This window comes from Ochotona curzoniae, unplaced genomic scaffold (genome assembly GCF_017591425.1).
Source record: "Ochotona curzoniae isolate NIBS_2020 unplaced genomic scaffold, NIBS_Ocur_1.0 contig_3255, whole genome shotgun sequence".
In the NCBI taxonomy this organism is placed as follows: domain Eukaryota; kingdom Metazoa; phylum Chordata; class Mammalia; order Lagomorpha; family Ochotonidae; genus Ochotona; species Ochotona curzoniae.
Window position 1 is genome coordinate 758557 of NW_024465777.1, and position 13961 is coordinate 772517.

The following is a 13961-nucleotide window of genomic DNA, read 5'->3' on the forward strand; positions in this document are numbered from 1 at the left end:
GCTAGTGCTGCCATCATGAGGCCTCAGCCTCGCATGACAGTCCTGCGAGCAGCAGTTCTAAAGGTCAAGAGTCCAGCATCCAGTGGTCAGCAGGTGGCTTCCCTCAAGGACCAGGACTGGTCTGTTTCAGGTCTCTCTCCTAGGCCTATAGAGAACCACCCTCCCCCTACACTGTCTCCTGTGCCCCTATTTCTCCTCTCTGCAAAGGCTCCTGTCACAGTAAATGTGGGAATCCCTGTCCTGTGTCTCATATTACCGGCAGTTACTCTATTCCAGATGAGACCACACTCACTGGGGTTAGGACATCAACAAAGGAATTTAGAGGACATAACTCCATACATGGGAGGAGCTTGTAGGTTAGGGCGTCACCTAGGAATGGGGCCATGAGATAGTAAGGAGGTGGTGTCCCATAGCAGAGACACAGGCCAGCTTGGAACTGAAGGGGCATAAACTGTCTCACTACATGCACAGTGATTGGTCTCTGTGATCTTCCACCAAACCTACAACATTAGTCAGAGCCTGGAAGGAGAACTGAGTGACATTTGATAAAAGTGGGGACACAGCTACAAAAACTCACAAAGTACAGCGATCTTCAAGTCCAACTGCAGCAGAGAACTGAGGATGCTCGTAGGCCTGAAGTGGGCTAGACTGAGGACTTACTGAACCCAGAAGCAGGACGCTGCGCAGCAGCAAAGGCCCATCAGGAGGAAAGCAGCCAGTGCACACATCGACACTGTGAGGAAGCTGAGGAACAGGTGTCCTGACTGTGCTCTCTTCCTGTCTGTGTCTCCAGCTGCTATCTGTCTAGGTGTCAGCAATGCTGTCTCTCTATCAGCAAGAGGGACCCAGAGAAGCAAGGTGGTGGGAGCAGGGGAGAACAGGCAGGTGCAGACTGCGCTGCACTCCTGCTGCTGTGCCCCCTGAGCTGTGAGCTCCCAAAGGGCCAGACCCTTGTCTGTCTTCCTCATTGAGAATCCAGGGGAAAGGATACTGCCTGGGACCACGTCTGTGTTCTACAGATGTTTGCAGCAGATGCATTTACCAGGAGGACCTCAGAACAAGAGTTTGGAGGGAGACTTTCACTGCCCACTATCCCCAAGGGTAACAGAGAAGCATCCCCTGCCCATCACAGCTCAGTTCTAGAAGGCATAGCCACGGTTGTTAGAAAAGAGTCAAGGCTGCTTCCTCAACCAAGGCCATTTCCCAACACTCAATTGGCAGCCAAGTTCATCATGGCCTGCCATCCACTGCTCTGTCATTTCTTCTGAGGAGGACCAGTTCTCACAGCTGAGCCCATGGACTTGGACCAGGAGGCCTGGGTCTCACCAGAACACCTGTCCCTGAGGTCATGGACCAAGTGCCCATGGAGCCTGGATCAGCATGGCTCACTTCACTTTGGCATCCACCAGGGGGTGCTGCAGTCCAACCTGGTCCAGCCTGCTCCCAGTTCCAGCTCCTGCTGGTTGCTGATACAGTCTAGCCCAGCATACCCAGTCCCCAGTCTTGATCCTAATGTGAAACGGCTGGTGTTACAGTCCAACCTAGCTCATCCCACATTCCATCCTACTTCTCAGATCTGCCAGTGGATGTTATGAACTGGCCCCTAGATGGAAGCCCTTGACTAGGGGACCTGGTCCTGCTACAGAAAGAGATGTTGAGGCTGAAGGAGGACCTGAAAGGTGGAAACAGCTGCAGGTGTCAGGAGAAAAAAGTTTCATGGCCTTTCTGGTAGGGAGGCGTAGGACTGGAGTCAGAGTCCTTCTTGAACCACATAATGGAGATCATCTAAGGATTCCAGCCCAGCTGTGGCTGTGTGGACACAGGGCCCATCTGCCCTTCCTTAGCGAATATACTCTTGGGCTATCACCCACTCAAGGGGCTTTGGGTGTCCCCTCTGACACAGCTTTAGGTGAGCACCTGAAGATTCAATGCCTGCTTCATTCCCCTGTCCAGTTTTCAGTTGGAGAAACCACAACTCTGAGATGAAAAAGCTGCCTAGGCTTAGGCTGCCTAAGACCTCAGCCTCCTAGGAGGGACTGAGCGCTGAAGACGGGGCAAAGACCACCATGTGTAAGATCATCCTTCTTTGCCAGGCTGCCAAGCAGCCCACTGAGCATTCCAGAATGGAGACTGAAGAGTACCCAGAGACTCAAAGAAATCAGGATGATTAAGAAATGTCACTTCCTGGGGCCCAGCACTGTCCGTCCAGCAGTACAGTCAGCGTGGGCTGCAACCAACCTAGGAGGACAAGAGACACGAAGAATGGACAGCAAGACAGGAGGTCTGATCAAGCTGCCAGATTATTGCTTTCAACTGAGGGTTTTTATATTCTTCAGTAACTAAGGCTCAGGGAGGAAAGGAGAAACTGGGACACAAGCCATGGTCTCAAGACTGATTCTTCTTGAGCAGCCACCATATCAACAATAGTAACAAACTTATCAACAATAGCATAGGTAATCAGTAACAAGATGTCGGCAGGTACAGCATAAATCACATTCTGAAACAGTTGCTAGAAACAATTGAAGCTAATTGTGTGATTAGTTTTATAACCTCTTTCCCAAGCATCTAGCCAACCGGGGGTTTTCCATTGGCCCATAGTTCTATATTCAAAATGGCTTCAGTGTGGCTATAGTACTCGGCTCCTGACATCTCCTCCTTTTTTCTATGTATCAACGAAAGCAGCGAAAAGAAAAAGATTCGTCTAGGCAAAATAAATGCTACCAGTCTTAGGTTCATCCTGAGGGACCCTCAAGTCTTACCTGTTTCTGGGCAGCCCTGCCGGTCATCCAGGGCTCCCTGTATTAGGTTGCCCTGGGAAAGCAGTGGAGGACGGCCCAAAGACTTGGGCCTCTGCACCTGCATGGGAGACCCGGAAGAGGATCTTGGCTCCTGGCTTCAGATTGGCATAGCATCAGCCATTGCGCTCACTTGGGAAGTGAATCATCAGATGGAAGATTTCTCTCTGTCTCTCCTCCTCTCTGTATATATCTGACTTTGCAATAAATAAATCTTTAAAAAAAGAAAAAGAAGTGTCACTGCCTAGCAGTATGATGGCTGATTGGCTAGCAGCCATCCTAATACTGATTTTAGGTCCCAGATCTGCAAGAACCTTCTGTGGTTCTTTCAGAGCCTGAACACACGTTCGTCTTCCCACTTCATGCTAGGCAAACGTTCAGGAGGTCCCATTAATGAGGATGCAGCTCAGCCAGGGACATCATCAGACTCTTCTAGGAGATGCTGTAAATGGCTGAGACATGAGGGGCACACATGGAGCACACTGGGGACATGCTGGTGCAGGAGTCACTCAAGGCTGTCTCGTCTCAGCAGCCTCTCTTCACATACCCCAATGTCACCTGGAGTCAGCATCACTGGTTAAGTCTCAGTGCTTCTTGGTCCAGAAACAGGAGAAAGCAAACTAAAAGTCCTCTTAGGTGCAGAATCTAACCACGCCATGGAAATCAGAGACACCGTTCCATTTAACCTTTTCTTTGACTGAGTGTGAGAAAAATCCATTTGAACCTGTAGTTGGACCTGTCTCTTGGGCAAGACAGCTTTATTTCCTGGGACTGTGCACTCCAGGCGTTTCTCGGCCTGCTGGTTGTGGCTTTCACAAGGACTAGCCTTTCTTCTGCCTGCTGCCTCCATCTTACACACTTTTTGGCCTGCTTTAATGTATTGATCCCAGGCTTACACGTGTCACAGCAAGATAAGCTGTACCCTTTGTTGTCAGCAATCTAATGAGAGCATGCATCAAATACTGGCTGCTTCACTTCTAACATGGCTCCCTGAAAATGTGCCTTTGAAGGCAACAGAGGAAGTCCCTGAGTACTCAGGCTGCCTCTCCTACATGGCAGACCCAGATCAAAGTTGAGGGCCCTGGTGTCAGCCTTTGCAAGACCTGACTCTTATAGCCACCTGTGGAGTGACCCAGCACCTAAATGATCTCTCTTCTCTCTTTCTTGCTTTTTGTAATTTTTCAAAGAAATAAAGAACATCTTGAGCAAACAACATGTACATATATGTGTATATATATGTGTGTGTGTATACATGTATATATGTGTGTGCACATGTGTATATATGTGTATGTATATATGTGTGTATTTGTGGACATATGTATGTATGTGAGAGAGAGTTCCTATGTGTTCAAACAAGCCATCAGCTCTGGCTTTCAGAATCCATGCTCTGGCTTTGGGGCCTGAATGGGAGCTGCTGTAAGCACACCCACAACTCCTTCAATTACCTGAAATATCAATGTCTGTGTCCACAGTAAACATGTGCCGTGGGAACTAAGCAAGCTGACAGAAGTCAGTATCTGAGAAGGTGAAATTAGCAGGAGAGGTGTGAGCCAGAGATAAGACCTAGGGCTGTGGTGTTCTTGAACTGCCAAACACAAGCAGCCCTGACCTCTCTTCTAGACTCAGGATTTAAATTGGAGGAAAATGGAGGAAGAGGTCACACAGGGCCATTATCAGCGCAGAGCTCTCACCTGAGCTGTGTGGCTCACACTTCCTCCATTCCCATCACTGGTTCTCCTACAGCAATCTGGTGCTGCATACTACTGCGGCAAATGAGGGATTGAGCCACTGTGTCACAATACTGCCCTGACCCAGGTAAAGGTAAAAGCAATCCATGTGGGAAAATAGAAGCCCGGTGCCATGGCCTAGCAGCTAAAGTCCTCACCTTGAGCGTGCCTGCACCCATATGGGCACCGGTTCTAATCCCAGCAGGTCCACTTCCCATCCAGCTCCCTGCTTGTGGCCTGAGAAAGCAGGCGAGCATGGCCCAATGCTTTGGGATTCTGCATCCATGTGGGAGACCTGGAGGAATTTCCTGGCTCCTGCTTTCAGATCTGCACAGCACCAGGCATAACACTCACTTGGGGAGTGAGTCATCAGACTGAAGATCTTCCTCTCTATCTCTCCTCCTCTCTGTATATCTGACTTAGTAATAAAAATAAATAAATCATTAAAAAAAGATATGCATGTGGGAAAATAATCCAATAATATGGAAGGGGATAAAATGAAAAGCTAAGGACTTTCTTATCATCATTAACATTTGTGATAAATACTTCCAGATATTTAAACAGATATGCATATTCTTTTTATTTAGACAAAATGTCATGCATTTTACTATATACTTTTTCATTACCCAGAAAGTCTAAGAGGTCTTACGTTATGAACAAAAATAGTTTTATTTGGGTGGAAAAGTTATTTCTGATAGCCCTGTGTGTCTCTCCAGTGCTCACTTTCCAGGCAGAGGAGTGAGGTGGAGGACAAGAGTACATCTCTGTGCCTGTGACTCCTTACTAAACCCTATACGATGGGCACAGAATTGTCCATTTGTTTCTAACTTTCTCCCTCCACACACATGTTCTATGATCCAGATCATCTTTGGCAGAGATGTATAACCGAGATGAAGGAAGTAAGCCTGGACCAGTCAGAGGCAGGGCAAGCGGAAACACGTTGGGTCCATTCTTCTCCTTTCTCTGACTCCAAGAAGACCCACTTTCCTGGTCAAGCCTACTGATGTGGGTGCAAGTGGATGTGGAGACTAGGGAAAAAGGTTGGTTGCCACTCATAGGATCATGTGGAGGTTAACTCAGCTGCTTGTCATAGGCCAGGACCAGTCTGATGGGTGCCAACACTCATGCCCAGGAGAGCATCTTAAGTGCAGCTCCTGCTTTCTGTACTCCATCCTGCAGCCCTTGGGGAGACGGCCAACGCTGGGATCCTGACAGAGAAAGCACTTCGAGACTCTCTCATTCCATGTGTGAAGCATCAGAAGAGCATCATTAGGGGCACATGAAGCTTCCCAAACAGGGTCAGCCCCTGGGAGCTCACAAGAGGGCACACAGAGCATGGGAACCCAGGGCAACACACATCGAGAAGGGCTCAGCTAAGTGCCCTGGGAGTTCAGAAGAGGCAAGCATCACTTTTGGCATGGGAGGCAGAGCTGCCTTTGAGCATAGGGGGCCTTGTGTTGGTTCATGAATCATTAAAAACATTTCTGAGGGCCAAGTCTTTCAGGTAATTAGGCAAAACAACAAAAGTAAGTAAAGTCAGATCCCTGCCTGCTCAAGGTGGTTGGAGTAGCATAGACACAAATCATTGCAACCTGGTGTGTCCCGGGAATGGGAAAAAGCAATGATAACACACAGGCAGTTAGCAGTTGCTGAGACTGGCCCAAGACGACCTCTCTCTGGGACCTAGGCTAGCCGATAAGGAGAGAGCTGAAGACTGGCAGACAGGAAGGAACAACAGAACCTGCAGAGGTGGGAAAGGACACAAGCACAGTGCTGGTGGAAGGCACAATCCATGATGGGAAGACACAAAGACCCCTTCGTGTCAAAATGCTTTTTCACGGGTCATAGTCACTTCTGGGACATTGGTCTCAAACTGCTTGTCTGTAAAGTCAAACAATGCCTTGTTACCAAAATAGTGTCTTTCCTTGCAGTTTAGAAAAATGTGCATTAAATGAAATACTACTCAGTTACAGTTCAGAACAGTTTCTCTCTAGCATAGACTACTCTTAAGGGGCCAGTGCAGTGGCACAGCAAACTAATCCTCTTGTGTCGTGCTGCCGTCCCATATGGGCACTGAATGTGTCCCAATAAGAATCCGACTCCTGCATGTGGTCTAAGAAGGCAGCATAGACAACTTCCTCTCTCGGGCCCCTTGTGTCCACCCAGGAGACCAGGATGAAGCTTCTGGCTCTTGGCTTCATTTGGCTCAGCTCCAGCCATTGAGGGGTAAACCAGTAGATGGAGCTCTCTCTGTGTGTTTCTCCTTCTCTCTGTAAATATGTCTTTCAAATAAAAATAAATAAATTCTTATTTTTAAACATTTTAAGTCATGGTATTTGCTTAATACAGGTGTTGTGTCACCTTTAAAGAACCTCTGACTTGAGGTTATGCTGCTCCTTTGATTTTAATATTTTATGTTGACAATTACATCATTTTCCTTAAAAGTAAACTACTTCTGTTTGCCTTTTGATTCTGCACTGTGTGTTCTTTAAATATGTATACTGCAATTAGTTTGATTAAAAGCTTAGATTGGAAATGCCAGGGTATATTTAAAGTTCATGGAAAATATAATTAAAAGATAAGTAGCTTTGCGTTAAAAAATGTTTGAAATCCATGCATGTCAGAACAGTGACATAAAGCATAGCTTTGGGGTGATTGGCCTGGTGGTCAAGATCCCATGCCCCTTACTGGAATCCTGTGCTTGGTGCCAGCTCTGCCTCCTGACTCCACCTTCCTGCCAATGCAGACTCTGGGAGGCAGCCATGTTTGCTGAAGACACTGGGTCCCTGCCCCCCACTGGGAAGGCTGCATTGAATTCCCAGATTTGGTCCTGGCCCAGCTCTGGCCAGTGCAGGCTGTGGAATGAATCAACAGATGGGAGTTCTAGCTTGTCTTTGTATCACTGTCTCTGTCAGCAAAGATAAAGCTGACGGGGTTCACACCATGCCTCTGCTATTTATTAGCTATGTGGAGCCTACATAAGATACTGACATTGGTTTGTCTCTTATAAAATGAAGGCTGCCTACAGTGCCTACCTCATGTTTGAGCAAAGATTTAAAATCATCCAGAATTCATGTATAGTTTCAATTTTCATTTTTCAGCAAGAGAAATATATGTTTAAGTAAGTAGAAAGTCAGAAGGGCAGAAGTGTGTGGCTGGGGCATGGGCAGGAAGAGAGAGAAAGAGAGAGAGAGAGAGAGAGAGAGAGAGAGAATAAGACACAGACATATTCCATCTGTAGCCTCACACTCAAATGTCCACAAAAACACACAGCAACAGCATGTTGAAAACCATCCCTCACTTAGCCCAATCTGATTAATCCAGTGAAAAATTCAAAAGAATTTCTAACATTTTTTTTACTGTTAATTATATAAGGTTTACTTTCATATACTTGAAAGCAGAGAATTAGATGGGCATATACACACGTACACATAACACACATACACACACACATACACACACACTCGTGCACACATTGTGATGTGGGGAAGGTCTTCCTTCCATCTGCTAGTTCACTCCCAGAGTGAATAACCAGAGGCCTCAATAACCAGGACTGGGCCAGGAAAAAGCCTGGAATCTGGAGTCCAACCAAGTCTCCCTGATGGGTGATAGGGGCCCATGTGCTTGCGCCATCACCTGCCACCCTGGAAATGCAGCAGGAAGCTGGGAAGAAAACAGAATTGAAGGGACTCTATAACAGGCACTCCTGTATTCAATTCCAGAGTCTCAGGTCATAGCCTGATTTACTGAGCCTCAAATCCTGCCCCAGTTCTGCTCACGTGAAATGATTCTGAAACTTCTGCAGGAATTAGGGCTTCTTGCTGTTGGGTAGAATCGTCCTATGCATGTGCTCTTCACCAGGAGTAGCTGTATTAGGGTGAATGTGCCACTGCTCATCTGTCAATAATACACATTAAATCCTTGGCTAGTACATGAACTTTACATTTGACCTAAGGATGTTTTAGTGAAAACTGATTACTCTGAAGGAGAAGATAATGATCAAAACATAAGATGAGGCTCGTTCATATTGGTTCTGAACACTTACTGAAATGTTGACTTGGCATTTAACTGGTCAATGTCTTTTAAATTTCTTACCTATTTGCTAAAATTATCTCTGCTCTCAATGAAAAATGTACTTCCCTAAATACTCTTTCTTAGCTGCTATGGAAGAGATAACTGCTGTTTTTCAAGGACTGCATTTATTTCTCTATTGTGGGAGATGTCCTGTAACTCCATCCCTGCGCAGGACCTGCTCTGGAGTGAGGCTCCGGCCTCTCTGAATCCATGCAGATGTGGAAGGTGTGTGCAGGCCACCCTGGACAAGGGACAGGTTGCTCTTGGTTGACCACAGCAGACATCATCCCGGGTGACTGGGAAGCTGGGGAGCAATGTGGCAGTCACACATATGAAGTAGCTCTGAAAGAGAGAAAATTCACATCTGCCCTCTCACTCTCCAATGGATGCAATGTCTGAGTCTGAGCAGAACAAGGTCAAAATCCAGAATCCTAATCAAGGTCTCCCACATGGGTGTCAGAGCTCCTGTCATTTAAGTCACCACCTGCGGACTCCCAGGTGCACAGCAGCAGGGAGCTGGAATCAACACCTGCACTAGAACCCAGGCACTCTGACACTGTGAGAGGGATGATCAGGGGTTGTATTGACCTCCAAATTAATCCTGCCTCCAATTTTTCATCCTTTATCAATTTTCAATGTGATTGAAAGACAAACTAGGACAAGGAAATGAACACAGATATACAGAAATCCTCCATCCCCGAGTTCCCGTCCCAAAGACCTGCACCACTTGGGATTGTTCAGGTCGAAGCCTGGAACTTGGAACTCCTTCTGAAATGGGTGGCAGGGATCCAACTCTTGGATTGTCTTTGCTACTTCAGGTGCATTATGATGGAACTGAATTGGAATTGTAGCACCCTACAATTGATTAACCTATTCAGTACTGGTGTCTCAGGTGATATCTGAACCTGCTATAGCATGGCATCCATATGGAAAAATGAAGTTTGCTAAAAGAATTATTATTTCGGTTTCAGAACGTCATTATAATACAACCTTACTAGAGTTATTATTATTTCTTCCGCTAAGTTTGTCAGTTGAGTCAACCATATGACATCTCAATTTACATAACCAGGATTTTATTGTAGTGTTTAACAACAACCACGGCACCAGTAGGGTCTATCCAGGCCTCTCCTTGGCAAGTAGGAGCCTCTCTCTTACACTGTCTGTCTCTTACACTGCCCTATTCCCCTCTCTACAAAGACCTACATTCTATACTCCTCACAAGCCCCAATTCTCCTACTGCCTGATCAAGTTGCTTGCCCTCACCTGAACCTCTACTGCCTGGTGGAAGTAGTTTGTTTTGTTTCAGGCTGAGGACACAGTAGAGCTCACCCTGACTGTCCCTGATATTTCCTTCTTCCCAGGAGGGTCATGGATAGGGAGCTTTTTACCTTTTTAAAAAATATATATTTACTTAAATGTCAAAGTACAGAGAGAGGAACAGCAAAAAAGGGAATTTGAATTGGCTGATTTATTCCCCAGATAGCAACAAAGCACAATGTTAGGCCAGGACAAATCCAACAGACTCGTTTTCACCTCCCAAACACCTGGGCCATCCTCTGATGCTTTCCCAGGTCTTCATTCAGAGCTGGAAGCAGAAGTGGAGCAGCCATGATGCAAACAGACACACTTGACATGCTGCCATTGCAGGCAGGAGCTTAACCAGCACTGGGAAAACACTGTCCGCTCCCAGGAATTTCTCTTAATGATTTTGCTCCCACTGCTCCTGGACAAGATATTTTTACAGAAGCGGTCAAGTCTTGGTGTGACAAGTTCACCTGACACCAGCTTCTATGTCAATGTGGGCTCAAGTCCAGCCTCATCTGCATCCCATCCACCTTCCTAATGATGCTGTTCAGAAAGCAGCAGGTGATGCCCCAACTAGAATAGAAGACATGGCTAAGATTTATTTGAAAGAGTGAACCAGGACATGGTGTGTATGATTTCTCTCTCTCTCTCTCTCTCTCTCTCTCTCTCTCTCTCTCTCTCTCTCTGCCTTTGGAATAAATAATGAAATAAATAAATAATGAAATAAATAAGCATCTTACATAGAAGAACTAACTTTGCAGCAGTCTGACCTACCTAGGAGCCCTCCAGGACCTGCAGTCCTCCCCGCTCCCACCTGCAAGCACTGTCCCTTTGAATTTAAGTTCTTGCAGCAGAGTTGTGTTAGCCACAGTCTTCACCCCATAACCTGTTCTCATCATCCACATCTGAAATGGTGTCAATCTACTCATGACCACTGTTCTTAGTTAAAATCATGGAGATTTTCAATAATGTCTTTTGAACCTCCCTGACTACATGGAATACAAGGACAAGATGGATCCCAGAAACAAGGTGCTCAAGGAGAAATGCCAGGAAACAAAGATACCTATTGTGTGCTTCAAATCTTGCGAAGAAATTCTGGGAAAGGCAGGACCCTCCTGGCAGAAGGCAGAGAGCCAGGTGCCAGGGGCCTGGTGTGGGAGATGAACTATGACGAGACAGGAGGGAAAGTCAGAGTAGTATGAATGTCTGTGGTGTCATAACATTAGATGCTTGTCAAATATCTTAGTTTTCAGCTGAATACTGGAGTATTCAGTCATGTGCCAAGTAACATTTCAGAAATCTAGAACAAAGCTTTGACTTCCAGCAGCAGCTAATCTATCCCGTGTCCCAGATGTAAGCAAAACATCATCCAGAGCCTATGTGTATGAGGCCTTTGTTTCCCTTTATATATAGTGTTGTTTGTGATCCAGATCAAGTACTTCTTAACGTTTTGGTTGCATTAATTTCTTTTTTAAGATTTATTTATTTTTATTAGAAAGGCAGATTTACAGATAGAAGGAGAAACAAAGAGAAATATCTTCCACCAGCTGGTTTAATTCCCAAGTAGCCACAACTGCCGAAGATCAGGGAATCTGAAGCCACGAGCTTCTTCCAGATCTCCCATGCAGGTGCAGGCTCTCAAGGCTTTGGGCCATCCTCTACTGCTTTCCCAGGCCATAATCGGGGTACTGGAAGGGAAGTGAAACAGCCATGATACAAACTGGCACACAATTGAGATCCCAGTGCATGCAAGGTAAGAATTTAGCCACTGAGCCATTACACTGGGCCCAGTCTTAAGTTCCTCAAAATTATGGGATTGAGTGTTGAGCCTTGTATATATAAGACTTTCAAAATGCTTGCTTATGAATCTCAGCTCCTATTCCTGCCTGCATATGCCAGCATGTGCAGGCCTGGGAGGATGGGATGATAGCTCAAATAAGTGTGTTTGTGCCATCAGTGCAAGGGACCTGGATGGAGCTCCTGGTTCCTTGATTTAACCTTAGTCATGTTTGGGAACAACCAGTCAAGGGACTGGATCTCTCTCTCGATCTCTCTCTCTCTCTCTCTCTCACTCTCGCTCTCTCTCTCTCTCTTTCTCCGTGTGTGTATATTTGTGTGTATATATTTCAGTTTTCATACTCTGTGCATTTCACTTTCCCTACTTCTTACATGAGAAAAGCAGGTATGTATGAACATTTGGTACAAACATTAGGTCACGTCTGGGAACCCTTCATCCCATATCAAAGTGCCTGGGTTGGAGACCCAGTTTTGCTTATGATTCCAGCTTCCTGTTGATACACATGCTGGAAGCAGTAGGTGATGGAATCAGCATAAGAATTCCTTCCACACACAGGGAGGACCCAGATGAAGCTCCAGACCTCAGGCCAGCTCAGCCCCTGCTGTTGCAGTACAGGTATGTGGAGAGTGAATCCGTGTACAAGAAATTTTTTAATCTCAGTCAATTTCTAGTTGTCTATTTTCCAGTTCCCTAAACAAATCTCTTTATTGAGGTGAATACAAATCTTGATCCCATATTGGAGATGGTAAAACTGAAACTCAGAGAAGTGAAGCTGTGAACCCAAGGATTCAGAGCCGGGAGGCAGAACAGGCAACATGTTGATCAGATCTGAGGGGTTCCAGCACCTGTGACCCTTCCTGAAGTAGATGGCATGTTAGGATTTCAACTTTCCATCCTGCTCCTATTATCAATTGGCCACCTGGTGCCACCTATGCAGCCACACAAAGAGGGAACCCTGAGTACTTCCCTTGGCTGTCAGTCCTCCATGTGCAGCTGGTGGGGACTGTGGCCTTGGACCATGGGAGATCTGGTGCTCCACCACCTGTTCTGGAGTGGGGCCCAGTCCAGCCCCCTCCACCTCTCTGCCCTATATTAGAGGCCAGGTTCCGTTTCTCCTTCCCTTCTTCTCCAGATCCACAATGATCCGGCTGCTGAGCTCCCTCCTCCTTGTGGCCCTGGGTAAGTCCCTGCCCAAGTCTACCTGTGCTGCCTTGGGCCAAAAGCCCTGAAATCTGCTCCCCACCCTGGGTCCCATGATCCCAACACCTGTTTCCAGAGGAGGAGTCTCAGTGTGTACCTGGGTTTGGTAGTGGGAGCTTTCAGCTTAGTGCTGGGGAGCAGAGAGGAGGGAAAACAGGAGGACTGGGAGCCGCACCAAGGGCAGTGTCACTGCTAAAATCACTGCTGAAGAACCACATGATTAAGAATCTGGCTCTGTGCTTAGACTGCATGATATGGAATTTGCACTCCCCTGATGAACACTCTAATTCTCCACTCACACTCCTTCTACCTGGCTCTATAGCCTATGATCAGCCTTGTCCTGGTCTCTGTCACACTAAGTGGCAGCTCTGAGCCACCTCTTGTGAGCAGCCTCTGCTGACTGACAATCATGGTAACATGAGATTTACTGAGTGGTAACCATATGCCCAGAATATTGAGCGGTTATTCTGTGGGTTCTCATGTCATTCTTATCACAGCCCCTCTGGGTCATTGCTGTAATTGTCATTTTACAGACTGGCACACTGATCCTCAGAAGAGTAATATAGTTCAACTTAGAACAAGGAGCTGAGCTGCACTCTGAACGCAGAAGGTCTTATTTCAAAATCTATTTAGAAAAATTTACTGACGTATTTTATTACAGAGAGAGAGAGAGAGACAGAGACGGGGGAGAAAGAGTGAGAAAGAGAGAGAGAAGAGACTGACAGACATATGTCCCTCCCTCGAGTTGCTCTCCAATGCATGACTGAAGCCAGCAGTCAGTGGGGACTGGGGCTCCAGCACTCAGGCCATCATTTCAGCCTCCTAGGGCACACACTGAAGGGAGCTAGAGCTGAACACACAGAGTCAAAGCACAAACCAGGCACTTGGTGTGGGCTGTGGGTGACTGACGAGCTGTCCTACCACAGCACCAATGCCACCACAAAGCCTCCACCCTCGGGGACAGCAGCCAGCACTGGGAGAGGGCTCCTTGTCCCAGACTGTGTGAAGTGTCACCCTCCTCAGACACTCCATTTACTGAGGCTGCATTTTTATCTCCATCCT